A 16709-nucleotide genomic window follows, 5' to 3' on the forward strand; every position below is an offset into this window, starting at 1 on the left:
CTTTATGCGTGATATCCAAACCCCTGTAAATATAACCAATATCAACACGAGCATGGAACATTTTGAAAGAGAATTTTACAATATGCCCATGCACTCAGCCCCGGGTCCAGACTCATGGAATTTAATATTTATAAAGAAATGCAAAGTGACATTAGCACAGGCACTCAGTATAGTGAGTAGGAAGAGATTGGACACGGGGGAAATACCAGATGCGCTTAAAGCAGCAGACATAGCCCCTCTACACAAGAGAGGGAGCAAAGCACTGGCAAAGAATTATAGACCAGTTGCACTAACGTCCCACATAATAAAAGTATTTGAGATATTGATCAGGAGTCAGGTCACTACTTTCATGGAAACAAATGATCTCCAAAATCCAGGCGAACATGGATTTACAGCGGGAAGATCATGCCTCTCACAGCTACTTGACCATTACGACAAAATCACTGAGACATTAGAAGAAAAAGGGAATGCAGATGTGGTATACAGTACACGGATTTTGCAAACGCATTCGACAAATTTGACCATGGAGTGATAGCACACAAAATGAGGTCAATGGGAATAACTGGTAAAATAGGACGCTGGATACTCAGTTTTCTGTCAAACAGAACACAAAGAGTAACAGTCAACCATATAAAATCGAGTCCAAGAACAGTTAAAAGCTCTGTACCTCAAGATACAGTCCTTGCACCATTGCTTTCCCTTATTCTCATATCAGATATAGACTCATATACAAGGCACAGCGTTGGATCATCCTTGGTAGATGACACAAAAATCAGCTTAAAAATGACCTCTGCTGAAGATATTGGAAAACTACAAGTAGATATAGTATTAATAAAGTTTACGACTGGGCAGCAGAAAATAACATGATGTTTAACAGCGACAAATTCCAGGTACTCAGATATGGTAAAAATGAGAACCTTAAACATAATACAGGGTACAAGATACAATCAAATTTGTCCATAGTAGGAAAGTAACATGTAAAGGACTTGGGAATAATAATGTCTGACGAACTAAAGTTTAGGGAGCATAACCAAGCAAATATTGTGGCAGCCAGAAAAATGAGAGGATGGATTACGAGAACTTTCAAATCCAGGGATCCCATCACAATGGTTGTACTCTTCAAGTCACTTGTGTTGTCCCGTCTTGAGTACTGCTCAGTACTCACTTTCCCCTTTAGAGCAGGTGAAGATCGCTGAAATAGAGGGAATACAGAGAACATATACAGCATGCATAGACTCGATAAAGCACCTAAATTATTGGGATCGTCTCAAAGCTCTCCAAATGTACTCACTAGAAAGGAGACAAGAGAGATACCAAATAATATACACATGGAAAATACTGGAGGCCCAGGTCCCAAATCTACACAGTAAAATAACAACATACTGAAGTGAACAATATGGAAGAAAATGCAGAATATAACCAGTGAAGAGCAGGGGTGCCATAGACACAATCAGAGAGTACTGAATAAACACCAGAGGTTTGCGGTTTTTCAACATACTCCTAGCGAGCATAAGAAATATTGCCGGAACAACCGTGGACTTCTTCAAGAGAAAACTAGATAGTTTTCTCAAAGAAGTGCCGGACCAACCGGGCTGTGGTGGATATGTCCGCCTGCAGGCCACTCCAAGCAACAGCCTGGTGGACCCAACTCTCACAAGTCAGCCCTGGCCTACTGCCAGTCTTGCTGAGTAAAAGAACTCCCAGAACCCCATCAAGCAGGTATTGATTGCACTTTAAATACTTAGTATAAGCAAAGATATTTAATGCCTGGTGAAGGATGGAGGGTAGGCAATCCAAGAGAGGAGGTGCATACTATAGATGAAAGCAAACTAAGTAATACTTAATAAATATTCTAAATTGGAATTTTAGGTAATAATGTACAATCTTTGGATGACAAAAAAACACATCAGAAAACGAAGATGCAATGATCTTTACGTCTGTCTGGGACAATTATCAAATTGTGTAATTAATATTTTTGTGAATCATTTGCTAATTATACTCTTAGCTAAATGGATACTATGTAGCATGAAAGAATGCTTCATACACTTTTCTGTCCTGAAAATTATGATAATTTGGGCTATCATAAAGTATGCAATATGATTAAAATATAGTACCGTGATAAAGGAAACCTAATCCTAATTATAATGAAACTTACTTGGATTTTTGGAATCCATTGTTGCAATGATCTCTCAGATATTCGACTGCATGAGAAACAATATCACCGGTTGAAATTGATGTTGGGCTGCTGTAAAATTTACCCAAAAGGTACAAAACTATTTAAAACCAGGCATAAAATAGAATCAGTTTAGATTAATTATATAAAACTACAAGAACAAGGTAGGATGCATACTTGCACCACCATCCAAAAACTGCAAATGAGAGTTGTGACACGCAAATCTCATAAGCACTTTTTGTTTACATATTAACTTCTTGGCATTTTTTCAGTAATTAAACTGAGATAAAAATAAAATTAATACATGTGAAAATACAAGCAAATTATAACTGAAATTTGAACAATGAAACTTTACAGATGATACAGAAGACACAAGAAAATTGGCACTGTAGGAGACATTGAAAAAACAGAAATAACATGATGTTTAACAGTGATAAGTTACAGCTGCTGAAGTATGGTAGAAACGAGGAAATTAAATGAAACAAAGAACACAGGACACAATCAGACCTACTCTAAGAAGGAAAAAACATGCAAAAGATCTGAGAATTACGACGTCTGACGACCTCACACTTTGTGAACATAACCGAGCAAATATAGTGGCGGCCAGAAAAATAATGGGATGGTTTATGAGAATGTTAAAATTCAAAGACCCCACCCACAGTAATGCTAATACTATTCAAATAACTGGTGCTGTCCCATCTTCAGTATTGCTCGGTACTGACTCTCCCTTTCTGAACAGGAGAAATCTCTGAATTAGAGGAAATAAAGAGACCATAAACAGCAAACATATAAATGATAAAAAATCTAAATAATTGAGACCGTCTCAAAGCTCTCAAAATGTACTCTCTGGACAGGAGACAAGAATGGTATCAAATAGTACATATATGTAAGATACTAGAGGGCCAGGTCCCAAATTTGCACAGCATAATATAACAACATACTGGAGCTAAAGATACAGAAGGAAATTAATAATAGGTGTCATAGATATAATCAGAGAGCAGAGTCTTAACAGTAGGGGGTTCAAGGGCTGTTTGCTAGGCTAGGCAATGGTAGACTAGGCTTGGCTAGTGTTGGCTAGGTTATGCTAGGAAGAAATAGGCTAGGCTGATTTACTCCACCAGCAATTGGCGGTCTGTCTAATTACAAGCTACCACAAGCTACACAAGCTTCACATAGCTTCCTGGCAATATGTTAGTAATGAATAAATAAGATATATTTACTCATTATAATGTTGGTACTGAATGTACAACACGAAAAAACATAATTTTAATCTGAAAAAGTATCTTTTTATAAAGAAATTAGACGAAAATAAAGAAATGGTGACACCAAATCAAGTCGACGATCCAAGCATCGGTTAGGTTAGGTTAAGTTAGGTTAGATTTGGTTAGGTTAGATTTGGTTAGGTTTCATTAGGTTAGGTTAGGTTAGGTCAGCCTAACATATCATATTTATTCATTACTAACGTATTGCCAGGAAGCTTTGTGAAGCTTGTGTAGCTTGTGGTAGCTTGTGGTAATTAGACAGACCCGTAATTGGAGGGAAAGAGGGGGGGGGGGGTGAACCTCAATATAAGCCTAATTTGTAGCTTCCTGTTCTCCGACACAGTGATTTATTTTACGTCAGGCTTTCAGCACAGCCGCATAAAAAACCCTGGTTATTTATTTATTTTTATACGAGAAGGTACACTGCAGGTTAAGAGAGAAAATAGGAATAATGATGATTTTACAATCTTGTCCGAAACGCTATGCGTACTAGTGGCTTTAGGTATTGTATGTACTACCTTTATCCATAAATCAAACAGAATGTTTGTACTGTAACTCTGCATCTATGTATATATTTTTCCTAAATAAATTATTATTATTATTGTAAAGCCACTAGCACGCATAGCGTTTCGGGCAAAGATCCCGTACCCAGAAGCTGGGTATCTTTTGTTGCCCTGTGACTACTCTTATGACATTCCCTAACTCTTATGATATTCCCTAACAGTATTGTTAAACTAATAACAATGAACAGTAGTTCAATATTACCGGAATAATCCAACTGATGTGGCCATGTTTTTGATGTGAAGCCCGGTCGTTCAGTTCGTATACAGCATACGAAGGTTACGAAGGTTAGAGTCTTAAAAATGTCTTACCATTGCTAAGAAATCCTAAGATATAAATATTTACAATAATACACTGGTTGTTTTTGTTGATTTAGGGGCGATGACATGAGTAAACTGGTTATGTTGTGTTGATTTAGGGGCAACGAACTGTGGTTATTAGACTATGTTTTGTACATAAGCAAAAAAAACAAGGTGTAATTCTTTTAATTATAATAATAATAACGACAAAAAGTTAATAATTAATGTACTTGTTAAGCAAAATTTGCAATATCTTAGTTTTCTTTAGGAAAAAAAAATAAAAGACATCTGGAAAAAGATCTGCAGACTATGTCTTACATTTTATTCCGTTATTTACACTAAAAGAACAATTAAACGTACACTATCGCCCGTGCCTGGTGCACGAGCACCAGGCACGGGCACCGGGAGCATCCCAGACACTGCCTTAATCGACTGAGATTAAGGCAGTGTCATTTTCATTCATTTAGAACAAGGAAATCTCATTCTTAAACTGTATAATATGAGCTGCGCAATAATTTTTTGCTGATCTTCAATAAAGAAATTCTGAAGGCCTTGTGCAAGGATTAGGATGAGTTATCCTAGGCATTTTTATATCCGTTTCTGCTTACTCAAGGGTGACACTGGCGGGCAACCTGAGAATAAATATTTGTATAAATTCCAATTTCGACCCGATCTACTTGGGGATAGTTTACAAATGTTCGCCATGAAATTTACGTTTTCTCTAATAGCCGAAGAGCTTATTTGAGAAAACAGTATGGCATTGAATCAACGTGGTAAAACAATTGTATTATTGACACGACGAGTATAATCGACGTAGTTTTTATATATGTTGCTGGTCGAACGCATCTTTATGTGACGTTTTATACTTATGTTCTTCTAGAACATTCTATTGCGAACACATTGGTACAAAAATGAAATACGTACATCGAAAACTAATGTCAGAACAGTGACAAGAGTATACACTTTTAAATATGGCCGCTCGATCGCCGATACACTAATTTTATTTGGGGAAATTTATTTTTTCATACTCCGTTTCGCGACAATTATTTATATCTGATATAAATGTTGCAAAAGAAGTTTAGGATTAAGTACCATATTACACATTAAAAAAAAGGAATACATTAATACCTAAACACTTTGTAAATACAGTGATAAATTGTGCCAAACATTACACAATATTATTTACTAAGAAGCGTATGACAACTCAAAACGGCATGATTTCAACAGGATTCTTTATACTTGTCAAAAAACTCTGATTTTAATTATCAAGTATTTGTCACAATGAATTTTATATAATTATGAGGCAGTGGAACGACCAAATTGTTCTGTATTATAAATGCATAATGCTAAATTTCTATATACATAACAGTAAAATATTGAACACCTACATTGAAGGATACCTAGGAAATAGGAACTGGAAACTTTATTTGAACGAAAATTCAATACAAAATTTCTTAGATGTTTTTCTTAATATAAAGATCAACAGTAACGAATCTTATTCATTATGGACAAATTAACAAAAAAAAACATAATTTTCATTGAGGACCATGTATTAGAGCATACTTAGTCACTTCTATATTAAAAGTATTGTGTTTTTTGAAACATTGGGGTTGTAAACAAACAGAACGGCCTACCCGAAAAGTCGTAACATAAGAAGTTGTACATGTTTGCTAATTTATTATTTGATAAATGATTATTACTAATTTACGACGACTATAAAGGTTTCCAATTAGTTAAATTACTGTAGTGTGACTAAATGCTACTACAAAACATATATAAATCCTGGGAAAGTCACAATGATCAGCGACATTAAAGCATAAAAGACTAAATAGTAACAGGAAACTGTCGGCGAACTAAAAATTCATTTCCAAATTTATTAGATGTTTTCCTAAATATAAAGATCGATGGGCTGGAATTTTCTGGATTATGGCCTAATTAAGGCAAAAATATATGTAATTTTACTTGAAGAACATATATCAGAGCATAGTCAGTGAGTTATAGAATAATAAGAGTGTGGTATTTCATTGAATAACAAGAGATAGTCCATGGAAGCGAAAATAGACGTAGTTTAAGACAAAATAACGTCCAAAAACAGAAGTAGAGTCAAACGGCAACTGTTGACGTTCTTTTTAAGAGGACAGGTTGTCTCTTGAGCCTCTACATCCTCCTCTTAAGCCTCTACATCCTTCTCTTGAGCACCTGCAACACTCTCATGAGCCTCTGCATCACTCTCTTTAGCCTCTGCATCTCTCTCTTCAGCCTCTGCATCAAACACTTGATCCTGTGCATCACTCTCTTGAGCCTCTGCATCACTCTCTTGAGCCTTTGCATCACTCTCTTGAGCCTCAGCATCCCTCTCTTAAGCTTCTGCAACACTCTCTTCAGCCTCTGCATCACTCTCTAAAGCCTCTGCATCCCTCTCTTGAGCCTCTGCTTCCCTCTCTTAAGCCTCTGCATCCCTCTCTTGAGCCCCTGCAACACTCTCTTCAGCCTCTGCATCACTCTGTAGAGCTTCTGCATCCCTCTCTTAAGCCTCTGCAACACTCTCTTCAGCCTCTGCATCCCTCTCTTGTGCCTCTGCATCCCTCACTTGAGCCTCTGCAACTCTCTCTTGAGCCCCTGCATCCCTCTCTTAAGCCTCTGCATCACTCTCGTAAGCCTCTGCATCCCTCTCTTGAGCCTCTGCATCACTCTCAAGAGCCTCTGCATCCCTCTCTTGAGCCTCTGGATCCCTCTCTTGGGCTTCTACATCCCTCTCTAAAGCCTCTGTATCCCTCTCTTAAGCCTCTGCATCACTCTCTTAAGCCTCTGCATCACTCTCTTTAGCCTCTGAATCACTCTCTTGAGCCTATGCATCCCTCTCTTCAGCCTCTGCATCACTCTCTTCAGCCTCTTCATCCCTCCCTTGAGCCTCTGCAACACTCTCTTCAGCCTCTGCATCACTCTCTTAAGCCTTTGAATCCCTCTCTTGAGGCCTCTGCATAACTCTCTCGAGCCTCTGCATCACTCTCTTGAGCCTCTGCATCACTCTCTTAAACCTCTGCATCCCTCTCTTGATCCTCTGCATCACTCTCTTGAGCCTCTGCATAATTCTCTTGATCCTCTACATCCTTCTCTTAAGCCTCTACATCATTCTCTTGAGCTCCTGCATCACTCTCTTGTGCCTCTGCATCACTCTCTTTAGACTCTGCATCTCTCTCTTGAGCCTCTGCATCGCCCTCTTAAGCCTCTGCATTACTCTCTTGAGCCTCTGCATCCCTCTCCGTAGCCTCTGCCTCACTCTCCTAAGCCTCTGCATCACTCTCTTGAGCCTATGCATCCCTCTCTTCAGCCTCTGCATCACTCTCTTCAGCCTCTTCATCCCTCCCTTGAGCCTCTGCAACACTCTCTTCAGCATCTGCATCACTCTCTTAAGCCTCTGAATCCCTCTCTTGAGGCCTCTGCATAACTCTCTCGAGCCTCTGCATCACTCTCTTGACCCTCTGCATCACTCTCTTAAACCTCTGCATCCCTCTCTTGATCCTCTGCATCACTCTCTTGAGCCTCTGCATAATTCTCTTGATCCTCTACATCCTTCTCTTAAGCCTCTACATCATTCTCTTGAGCTCCTGCATCACTCTCTTGAGCCTCTGCATCACTCTCTTTAGACTCTGCATCTCTCTCTTCAGCCTCTGCATCACTCTCTTGATCGTCTGCATCACTCTCTTCAGCCTCTGCATCATTCTCTTGAGCCTCTGCATCCCTCTCTTAAGCCTCTACATCATTCTCTTGAGCATCTGCATCCCTCTCCTGAGCCTTTGCATCACTCTCTTAAGCCTCTGCATCTCTCTCTTCAGCCTCTGCATCACTCTCTTGAGCCTCTGCATCACTCTCTTGAGCCTCTACATCACTCTCTTGAGCCTTTGCATCACTCTCTTGAGCCTCTGCATCCCTCTCTTAAGCCTCTGCTACACTCTCTTCAGCCTCTACATCACTCTCTTAAGCCTCTGCATCCTTTTTTTGAGCCTCTGCATCACTTTCTTAAACCTCTGCATCCCTTTCTTGCGCCTCTGCATCACTCTCTTGAACTCCTGCATCCCTCTCTTGAGCCTCTGCATCACTCTCAAGAGCCTCTGCATCCCTCTCTTGTGCCTCTGCATCCCTCACTTGAGCCTCTTCATCCCTCTCTTGAGCCTCTGCATCCCACTCTTGAGCCTCTGCATCACTCTCTTGAGCCCCTGCATCCCTCTCTCAAGCCTCTGAATCACTCTCTTGAGCCTCTGCATCACTCTCTTGAGCCTCTACATCCCTCTCTTGAGCCTCTGCATCCCTCTCTTAAGCCTCTGCAACACTCTCTTCAGCCTCTGCGTCACTCTCGTAAGCCTCTGCATCACTCTCTTGAGCCTCTACATCCCTCTCTTGAGCCTCTGCATCCTTCTCTAAAGCCTCTGCATCACTCTCTTGAGCCTCTGCATCACTCTCTTGAGCCTCTACATCCCTCTCTTGAGCCTCTGCATCCCTCTCTTAAGCCTCTGCAACACTCTCTTCAGCCTTTGCATCACTCTCTTAAGCCTCTGCATCCCTCTCTTGAGCCTTTGCATCCCTCTCTTAAGCCTCTGCAACACTCTTCAGCCTCTGCATCACTCTCTTGAGCCTTTGCATCACTCTCTTGAACCTCTGCATCTGTGGGACATTTGGGGCTTGACTCTCTTTATTTAAATATTAATTTAATGAAAATCAATTACGAAGGACCACCCGCTTTTATAGAAAGAGGGAAACTAATAAAATATGATCATTAGAAAATTCCTAGATGAACCAGTAAGTATGGATAAAATACTAGAGAATATGATCACTTATATAATTAATGGGCTGTATAATTTAACTGAATCAAAGCCTCAAACACCTACATTGGGGGGGGTATTACTAGAACTTAATATATGTCTAGGAACTAGTGTGGTTCGTGCACCAGTTCATTATGCAATAATCTAATCCTATGACCAATTATAGAATCAATAAAACAATCACCAATAAGAACATAGATTATGAACTGGAGAAATTAATAATTATAATAAACACATGTTAATCCAGAAAACAGTGATCCACAAGAATAATATACTACAGATAATGTAATCTAAAGGAATACGGAAAAGGGTCTTAGCTTGAAGACGTTTTCCAAGACATCGGTTATGACTCATCCTCGGAATCTCCTGAACTCTTCATGGAACACTGGGAGATGATTAACACGGGAAATGACAGCTCGGGGAATTCTTCACACACGCTGCAAATCAAAATATATTCAGTAGCAACATATTAGGTTGCTGAATATCTATGTTCAAGAAATTAAAATAGAAAATGGAGACAGATAATAACCTGTGACGCGCATGTTGGGCTACACGGAACAAATTAACAGGTTCCGGGTTGAACATCAAGTTAATTCTCTTGACAATTCAACACGGCATATACAGTGACACTGACACCAGCTAAGTTGCTGTCTGCAACTATTCTTCACACCTCACAGTGGCGACTTTCTTCTCCCGCTCTCGGTGGCGTCTACCCGGGCGGCTTGGGTAATGGCGTCTCCTCTCCCCGCTCCGCGTCCCGCATTTGATACTGTTGGGGGTTTCACCTCTCTATTATTCTCTACCCTTACTCTGGGGTGAGCAATAGTTATGCTCAAGGTAACTCACCGTAGCCCTGCGGGTCTTCCCTCGATCCTCACGGCGCCACTGCACGCCAGGAGAGTCTCCCAGTCAATCTTAACGGCCTCTTATTAAGAAAGAGTGAGAACACGACTCGACCACATCGACCGTCGTGTGCCCTCCCCAACAATAGGGCTCTACGGTTAATCACAAAGTCGCCAATTGGTGTTTAAGGTGGCCAATAACACCATCAGTGGACTGGTGTATTCAGTGGTAGCCTTGGCAAGGTCACACTCAAAGATCAGGAATCAGGCAGGTACTTATTGTTATCACTCTATGTTTACCAGTATAATATAGCCACAAGATCAATGGAGGGAATGATAAAAACCACTAAGATAGTTTTGTATTTTACTTAAAATGTATGAAAGATGTCACAAAGCCACACAATAATCTATAAATCAACTGATCCTGACTCGGCCGGTAATTCCCACGGATATTATGCGATCACTAGAGGGCAACACTCTCCCCTCCTCATCAAGTGTCAAGAACAGCTGATCGCAATGGCCTCTCCGCGCGAACTTGGCTTGTTTTCTAGATTCACGCGCGCTGTTTCTTTAAAATTTCCAATATTACTAGAAACTCGCACACTCGATATCGGCACAAATAAACCGTATTACTCAGTTACACTGTACTCAGGCTCAAACAGTCTTTTCTACAATCAATTCTACAATGATTCACTGTAATGGTCTTACACTGTTATTTATCCAACAATATATAATGAAATATTAACACGGGAGTTTTCAGTACTTTCTCTCGTGGGCGATAACGCAATGATTCACTGTACTCACAAATGATTATTCACTGAATGAACATAGACATATATATGGTATATAAATCAATCATCAATACATGGAAAATAGATAGTTTCTGGGCACATAGCCTAACCTCCAAATACTGGCATAATATTATATATAATTCACCACTATATGTTCATATCAAAATCTATAGAAAGATATACACAACACAGTAAATTTATCACTGGTTCCTGGTGCCTGTACACACCAATAATCAACATGAATATTACAAGTACTCTTGATAGTACTGTCTAGCACACTGGTGCTTTACCGTGACATAGGTGAGACTTGCTCACGACATATAAAATCTTCGGGCTAGATAATATAGCCAAATAACACAGCTAACTAAAGGGGAATGGGGAGGGAACTAGAACCACCTACTTCACCCTATCCTCCGATGAGAGTCGAGATGTAGCTCCTGGTCCTCGTGTCGGGAACGCCCCCACACTACACGTCGTCGTGTCCTACCAGAGCCTCTCGTCGTCCCACCGTTTAGCGCGTCGTCTCCGTGCCTCCTCACTGCAGGTCCGTCCTCCTCCTTGACTTCTTGAAGGTTGGAGTCGGTCTCCTGGCCGTCGTCTTCTCCCAGCAACGGCTGTCGCCTACGTCTCAGCTACAGTCGTTCGGTTTCCCCCAAATAGTCCTCTCTTCCTCAGCTACCCAGTGGCTCTGTCTGCCACTACGCTGTCACGAACTGGTGAATTGCCACAGACGTCAACATACGTCACTGCACGGCTTCACTGCTACTGGCACAGTACCTGACTGGAGCACTTGTTGCTCAAATAACCGTCAATTCCCTCTTCTGGTTCAACACATGAACTAGGGAAGACTTCTCAGAGTACTGGCGGACTTCAGGTGACGCGTAAATCCACGGTAGTGGGAAACAGCTGTCCGACAGACAGGACCACTCGTCGCACGTCCGACCTCTATGACGTGTCGTGTCTGACTGCTGGCGCCAGCCCGGCGCGCTGGCCGGACCCCCTTCCTTCGTGACGTCACTTTCGCCACGGGAGGTTTTCATTGGCTCCCGGTGCCACATTGCTGTCGGTGACCAATCCGGTGCCACTGACGTCACACGGTTTTGGCGGGAGATCAGGGAAGCCAGCGCCATCTTGGCTCCCTAAAGGGCCTAAACCACAGGCCAAAATATCACTATTTCACAAATTTCTCGGCTCTCCGAGAACACTTCACTCTCTCCCATATATCAAATTGTAGCCTGCAACGTAGAGAACGCTTGGGAAAAGCAGACATGACTCTTACTGCAGGCGTGGGAGAATTATAAGGGGGGGAACTCCGTCACAATACACAAATTAGTTACTACGAATAATATCATTTCTCGCAGTTGCGATTGAAATGCTCGGATAAGGACGGGTTTATTATTCAGAGGAGTTAAATATTATTATTTGCCCGTTTTACGATGGTAAACAAGCAATGAAGATGAATTAAAGTCTCTCCAGGGCATTCACGCGTGACGTTAAATTTATTACCAGATAACAGTTGTAACTATAAACGCTCTATTTGGCATTAGTTGGGGATCAGTTTATCTGTAAATAATTATCACACAGAACACCGTTGTTTTATAGGGAATCAAACTCAATTCTCTGACACTCTGGATATAGATGTGTTTATTATAATGGAATCTGACGCAATACTGGCGTCTGGTGACGTAAGAATTCTAGCCTTATTGTACATATGTAATTATTAGTACATGTGAACTCTACGTTTGTTTAATTTTAATTACTACAGTGATTAGTAGATTTAGTAATAATTAATAATAATACAACAGTGTTGTATTAGTGTTGGAAATTTCCAACATAACTCCGCGGGGAGAATTTTAGGGTCGCAGTGTAATGTGGAGTACTGACACACCCATCCCGAAGTTGGTATTAATATTAGTATATTAGTATGTTAGTATGTTAGTACACACACAACGAATGTCCCGTATTTGTTAAGGACATACAAGAAACTTAAGTCTTGCAGATTTCATGTTAAATGGAACATGTTATTATGAATTACCTAAAGCTAATAACTAAGAAAGCTTACAATAAACTCTGGGACTGGTGTCGCTATGACATGTAATGTGTATGTTACAAAGTCTCAAAGTCTGCAAACTCTCAGATACTCTAGATAAATAATGTTATTTATAGCCTATACAACAATTAAGAATTTAATTCACACAATTCAAATAACTGAGAATCTACTGTGATGAGAATGTCTTGGGTCATAGTGACTTGCAACTGTTTTGTTACTTGACATCCCACCACAGTATCATCATGGTTACTTAAATTGGATGTAAAGTTATTTGCCCTTAGTTACAGCTATAATAGGCTTGTAGTTTCCGTCCGCGTTGTTGAACAACTGCTCTAGTGGAAACATGTATTAAATATTGAAACATTAAATGATTAAATTATCGGTAATCAGGAACTTTCCAAAGCTCACAATAAACTCAACAACTAGGGTCGCAGTGACATGTAATGGTGTATTACGTAGCTACTGAATCGTAGGTAAACTCAGAAAAAGTTCCTAAGAACTGATAACACTATTATATAAGTTGTATTCTACATTATTATACAGTAAAGTATTATTGGGTCATTTAAGATCAAGGAGACTATGACACTACAGTAAGATCACTGTCTAGGGTCGCTGTGACTTGTAACTATTGAGTTACTAGACAATAATATCACGCAGCATCATGATCACCCCAAAATCAAATGAGGAAATTGAATTTAATGTGCACTGCCGTGCAGTAGTCATTCTGACTGATGGTACAACTAATTTGCTAACTAGCTAAGATAGTGGAAAATTAGAGAACTGAAAAGGTTTGTTCATTAAAATCAAGGAAGATTCTGAGTCGACAGTGAGATTAGCAGCCTAGTCATTCTGACTTATGAGCTAATTGAATGGCAGCTCATAGGCTTGACACTGTAAACTTGTTAATACGAAATCAACCTTTACATGAAATTGAGTTTATTAAATCAGTCTCTATAAGTATAGTCAACTGCAATTAATGGTGAGTACAGATTAGGCTAGTACTCAGTTGACACTAACTAAAGTCCCTAACCTTCCTAAATAAATGGTTTAAATTTCTAACCTACCTAAGTAAGGGACTAAGCTAACTGTGAGCAAAATGTACTCAAATTAACATTAGGAGCTGTATTGAGCTCATTAACAGGTCGAGCTATATTGAACTCGTGAACATGGTGAGCTATATTGAGCTCGTCAACAGTGTTGACAGGGTGAGCTCGTTAACACGGGGAGCTATATTGAGCTCGGTAAGCATGTTAACAAGGTGAGTTATATTGAACTCGTCAACAGTGTTGACAGGGTGAGCTGCAGTGAGCTCGTTAAGAGAGTTAACAGGATGAGTTATATTGAACTCGTCAACAGTGTTGACAGGGTGAGCTGCAGTGAGCTCGTTAACAGGGTGAGTTATATTGAACTCGTCAACAGTGTTGACAGGGTGAGCTCGTTAACAGAGTTAACAAGGTGAGTTATATTGAACTCGTCAACAGTGTTGACAGGGTGAGCTCCAGTGAGCTCGTTAACAGAGTTAACAGGGTGAGCTACAGTGAGCTCGAATTAACGAGGTAGAGTATTGCATCGTTCAATTATCATGGCGAGCAGTGCTCGTGGCATGGGGAACATCAGAGCGTTCAATTGTCATGGCGAGCAATATTAAGCTCGTATTCGCATGGGGAACAGAAAGCACTCAATTGTTACGTTAATTCTAAGGTGAACTATATTAAGCTCATGAAGCATGTTAATTAACAATGCTGATGTTTAACGATAATGCATTAAACAAATGGGAAACCTAAGATTGCTGGAAATTAAATTACTGCTACGACTAATCCTATTCAAGATAATTTGTAACATTTTCCCAACCTAAACGTTTCACGGGTTATTAGTTCTCTGTAGATTCACTTACGTATTGGTAAGTTTGCAAGTTTGTTCGTGCAGCCTTCATACACTAATTAAGCAGAAACGAAAGAAAACAACTCAAACAAAATTGATGCAAGTATTTATCACTAAGTCTTAGTGCAGAAAACATTGTATTAAGAAGGTTTTCTTGGCAAACCTCAAGCGCAAGTATAGTGGACCAGTGGTCCTAGTGAATTTATAATTATAGAAGTTGCTTGATGACTTCATAGTATTACTAAATTCAGGAAATGCCAGTGGCATTGAGTGCTAGATTCTCTAGCCTAACATTATTAATTACCTTGGGAGTACTAGATTCTCTAGCCTAATATTACAATTTACCTAGTGTCACGTGGGGGTGGGCGGTCCGGGGCTCTGATAACACTTAACTGCTAGGGGCTCAAAAGGCCCAAATACTCAGCCCCTCCGACTCCCGGGATTCACCGGAGTCTCCTTGGTCACACAAGATAGGACCAACAATGCCCACCTCCGCAGGTCTTTGCTCCCACCACAAAAGGGGGTGCCACTGATTCACCCTGGAAGCCCTTCAGTCAAACACGGGGAAACTGCTGTTAACAGTTCCGGCCTAGACCCGTGGGGGAGTGAAGGAAGACTCAGGCTTACCTTATAACCATAACCTCCCTGAGCCTTGCCTGCCAGACAAAAAAAGGTTGCAGGAACTCCTTTCCCGCCTGTCTTCTCTATCTTCCTCTTAGCAAGGTCGCCAGCTGGGTTATTATATCTGCACCCCAGCAATGCAGGTCAGTGGGTGTATTATATATTGTTTGTAGCCAGAAATGTATGCTCATAGAGAAATATCATAAATGGAGGCACACTCAAACACAGTAATAAAATGTGTGGATTTACTGATGCAAATTACATGAACACACACACACAATCACAAGTAATACATGAATATGGAATATGGATAATGAGTCTGGAGATCGTCAGCCTCTTCTTCCACGACCTCCAACACTCCTTCAACTGGGCAGGAAGACAGGAGTCTCACACTCTCACAGGAGGGCCTCTTCACCACGTCGGCACCTCTTCTTCACTGTCCTGCCATCCATACACACTGTCCTCTCTGACAGTCCTGGACACAAGCTGCTTTGCAGCCTACTCTACTATTAAAGTAATAAAGTCTTGCTGCCACATACACAAGTAAATATTGTGGCCTAACTAGCCTACTCATACAAGGGGTAATGGGAGGGAAAAATGATCTACCTTACACTCCTGGCTCACGACGCCTGTCCCTCGATGGTGTGAGGTTCCCACGCTTCCTTGGGTCGATCCTCGACGATCCAGGACGTTCCACAGGTCCTCAGGTGTCGTGAAGCCTTCGCGTCATCGCCGTTCCAATCCCTGAGATTCAGCTGCCCCAATCCTGGTTCATCGATGGGCGCTGAGCTAATCACTATTTCTCCCCACACTCGCCTCTCCCACAGGGCGTCGCTCCTTGTCCTAGGCACGGTGTCGTCCTTCCAAGATTCTCAGTGGATGTGCCCCCAGTCACAGCTAGGCCTGCCCGCCCACCCTTCAGACCTCAACGTCCAGCCAGCGGCGCCGCCCAGCGTCGTCGCCGACTATTTTCCAAGTTTGGGCACTTCTCTGCTCACTGAACTTGGTTCCTCTTTTGCTTCCCAGAAGCGCAGGGTCTCCAATAACTGTGATGACTGCGACAGCCAGCTCAATCCACTGAACAAGGCTTGCAGAGCCTCCAATCCCTGAGAGCAGACCGAGGCGCGTCCTGTCGCTTCCACGGTCAGTACAACTCTGACGTTGGCGCCGCCCGGGGCACTCGGTGACGTCATGGCGGGCCCTGATTTGTCGCCCGCGACCTACGTCGACCAATCCGCGATCGACTAATGTCCCTTCCAAAAGGTCACATCTGCCGTAGGGGATACTGTTTCATTTTATAACAGGGCGCCAATTTTCCTTTATTTACAACTTATAATTTAACCTCCTTCCATTAAATGGCAGCCGGTCTGGTCGCCACATATATCATTAGACTCCCTGAACCTCAGAGA

This window comes from Procambarus clarkii, chromosome 83, assembly GCF_040958095.1.
Source record: "Procambarus clarkii isolate CNS0578487 chromosome 83, FALCON_Pclarkii_2.0, whole genome shotgun sequence".
NCBI lineage: Eukaryota > Metazoa > Arthropoda > Malacostraca > Decapoda > Cambaridae > Procambarus > Procambarus clarkii.